Source organism: Ursus maritimus (assembly GCF_017311325.1).
Source record: "Ursus maritimus isolate PB19 chromosome X unlocalized genomic scaffold, ASM1731132v1 scaffold_X1, whole genome shotgun sequence".
In the NCBI taxonomy this organism is placed as follows: domain Eukaryota; kingdom Metazoa; phylum Chordata; class Mammalia; order Carnivora; family Ursidae; genus Ursus; species Ursus maritimus.
In genome coordinates, this window is record NW_024423319.1 from 21,595,234 (window position 1) to 21,598,487 (window position 3,254).

Sequence of the window (3,254 nt, forward strand, 5' to 3'; positions counted from 1 at the left end):
GATGTGGAAGTCTGGACATGCCACTTGTCCTCTTCCCGCTCAGGGGCTTCCCAGGCCTGATGCTGTTCTGGGGTTCAGGGTCGCTCATGTCCTCCCACCGGGTCCTCGCATCCAGTCCCATTAGCCCCTGCCCCTCGTTTTTTAAACCATGGCCCCCGCTTCTGTCAGACCTGGATGCGGACGTCCTGACACACTGCCTGTGGACTTGGCACAAACACGCCTCACAGGGCTGACAGCAGGGGCAGGTTTCAGTGCGCTGTCCCTGTTCTGGAGTCCAGGTCCCTCCCTGAGTCCTCCCTCAGGGATCTTAGCTTGAGCCTCAGCACATCTTGTGTTCCTCTCTCTGCTGTCTCCAGGCCTGTTCCCTCAGACCAAAGCCCTCGCTGCCCTGAGAACCATGGGAAACGATCCTGGATGGCACATCAGGCAACAAAGGCCAGGGATTCCCTGAGATGGGTTCCTTCGGGTCACTTAGGCCTATCCTCTATTGCCCACCTGCACTCCCTGGATGGCCTGTGCCTTCACCCCTGCATCTGAAGGCCGCTCCTTACAACAAGCTCTCAGTGTCTCTGGGACCCAGAGCCGAAGTCAGGACACGCCTCATGTCATGCTTGTCCCACTCAAGGGCCTCCCAGGACTGATTCCCTACTGGGCCCAGGGTCCCTCTGTCCTCCCTCTGGTCCTCACCTTGACTCCTGACAGAATCTGGGCCCTCCCCGCCTTCTGACCTGAGGCCCTGCTCCTTACCCCAGGCCTCCTGACTCCCGAGACCCAGAATCAGATCTGCAGGCTCGCTATGCATCCCCATGGCCCCCAGGGATCTTCCTGGACTGACACTATGGCTCAACACCAGGGAGGTCTCCTCTGTCCTCCCTCAGAGTTCATAGCTTGAGTCAGGTTACTGTCTGGGCCCTCTCCTCTGCCCACCTTAGAGAAGCCCTGCTCCTTCTTCCAAGGCCCCCAGTGTTTCTTAGACCCAGATGTGGAAGTCTGGACTCACTACGTGTTTCCATCCACCCCGCTCCTGGATTGACTGGGCTAGGGTCGAAGTTTCCTCAGTCCTCCCTCTGCATCCTCACCATGAATCCCAGCAGGACCTGGGTCCTCCCTTCTACTGACCTGAGGCCCTGCCACTTACACCAGGCCTCCTGACTCTCTGAGACCCAGATGCAGAAGTCAGGACACACAGTGTGTTTTATCTCGCTGGGCCCTACAGTGGCTGACAATGTTTGAGGGTCCAGAGGTCCTTACTCTCTCTTCTGGTCCTCACCGGAATCCTAGCATGATCTGGGCCCTCCACTCTCCTGACCTGAGACCCTGCTCCTTACACCAGGCTCCCAGTGTCTCTGAGACCCAAATATGCAAGTCAGGTCTCACTGTGTGTTCCCATCCTGCCCAGGAGTCTTCCTGAACTGATGCTAGGGCCTGACCTCTGTGAGGTCCCCTCTTTCCTGAGGTCCTGAGTCCCTCAGTCCTCCTTAGTGTTTTTATTTATCTTCACCTCTGGCAGGGCCTGCAACTCCTCCCTGTGCTGACCTGAGAATGCACATCTGAGACCAAGTCAAACCTTCTTAGGAATCCCGAGGCAGAAATGAAAATATAGTGCATCAGGCAGACTGTCATGGAGCTTCCTACAGCTGGCAGCTAGAGTAGGGTTTTGTTGCTGGTGGGAGTTCCCTCCCTTGTAGAGTCGAGCACCCCCTCAATCTCCCCCTAGGGTCCTTGATTACTGACAGGACATGGGCCCTCCCCTCTGTTGATCTGAGTCCTGTTCCTTCAGATCAAGGCCTTTTCCCTCCTTGAGATCTCCCCTTTTTCCAGAAGAACTCAAAGGCCACCATATAGGGCTGTGTTTTCCTGGGGACTCCCAAGGCCAAAAGCAGGTTCAGGGTGGGGCTGAGGACCTTTCTTTTCTGAGGTCGAGGGCCCCTTTAGTCCTTTCTAAGGATTGTTTATTTGATTCCTGGCAGGTACTGGTACTCCTTTCTCTGCTGATCTGAAGACGTAGCCCTCTACCCAAGTCTCACTTTGTGAGACCTGCATCCCTCTTCCTCAGAAGGAAGGTAAGGGCTTCTACATCTCTCTCACTTGGGGCTTCCAGGGAATGACAACAGGGACAAGGTGAAGTTGGGACCCATCTCTTATGGTTTGGGAGTTCCCTTCAATGCTCCTTGAAGATCCTCACTCTGACTTCTGGAAGGGCCTTAGACTCCTTCCTCTGCTGACCTGAGTCCTTCCCCTTCTGGCCAAGGCTTTCATTGCTCTGAGGCCCTCAGGCAGAAAGGGGGGAACTCTCAGCCTGACAGTTCTGCTGGGGTTTCCCAAGCCTATCATCAGAGATGGGACTGGATTCTCTGGGTAGGGTGGACCCCAACAGTCCATACTAGCAAGTGTCCTCATCTTAGCTCTTGGCTCCTTGATTAAATGGTGGTTGGGAAATGCCCCTTTTCAGTCATCTGCACGTATTTGCTCAGCTACAACCCTTGCAGAGAATGACTCAGTGTCCCAGAATAGATGCTATTGGGCAGCTACAGCACCCACGACTCGTGGTGGAGGGTCAAAGAAGAAGCATACTTTCCTATATGTTTCTTCACCAGCCAGCCAGGCTTCAAAAACATTTTGTTCTAACAGATTTATTTTCCACATGGAAGAAACAGAGCTGCAGGATTTGGGGAGATCCTGCTGTTTTTGAGGTTATCTAACATTGCATCATTGAGTGCAGTAGTTCTCACTTTCTTAACATTCATTCCTAGTTTAAAAATATGTATTTTATATCTCTACCAAGCTTTTATTTCGAATACACATAACGTTTCATGAAAGAATACCTATCCTTACTGTGTGTAGATTGCTCTGAAACTTCCTATTCTATTTCCAGTCCGTTCTTTCTTTTTCTTATCTCATGACTTATTTATTTTATAACTGGAAGTTTGTATTTTTTAATTCCCTTCACCTATTTCACCCATCCCACCACCTCTTCCTCTCTGGCCACCACCAGTTTGTTCTTTGTATTTATGAGTCTTTCCAGTCCATTCTATTAAAATAATTTTTTGAAAGGCCAGTCCTCACTCGTAAAAAATTCAAAAATAAAAGAAGTAAAACCAATGAATTACCAAAGTTGTAATTAACAAAATTTATTGTGCACACCAAAAAAACAGTTTGTGAACTGGGAGCACTCAAACCAAACATGCAATGTGGCTCTGGGGTGTATTGTTAAAAAGCAACTTACATGGTGAGAAGACAGTGGCTGTTTATTC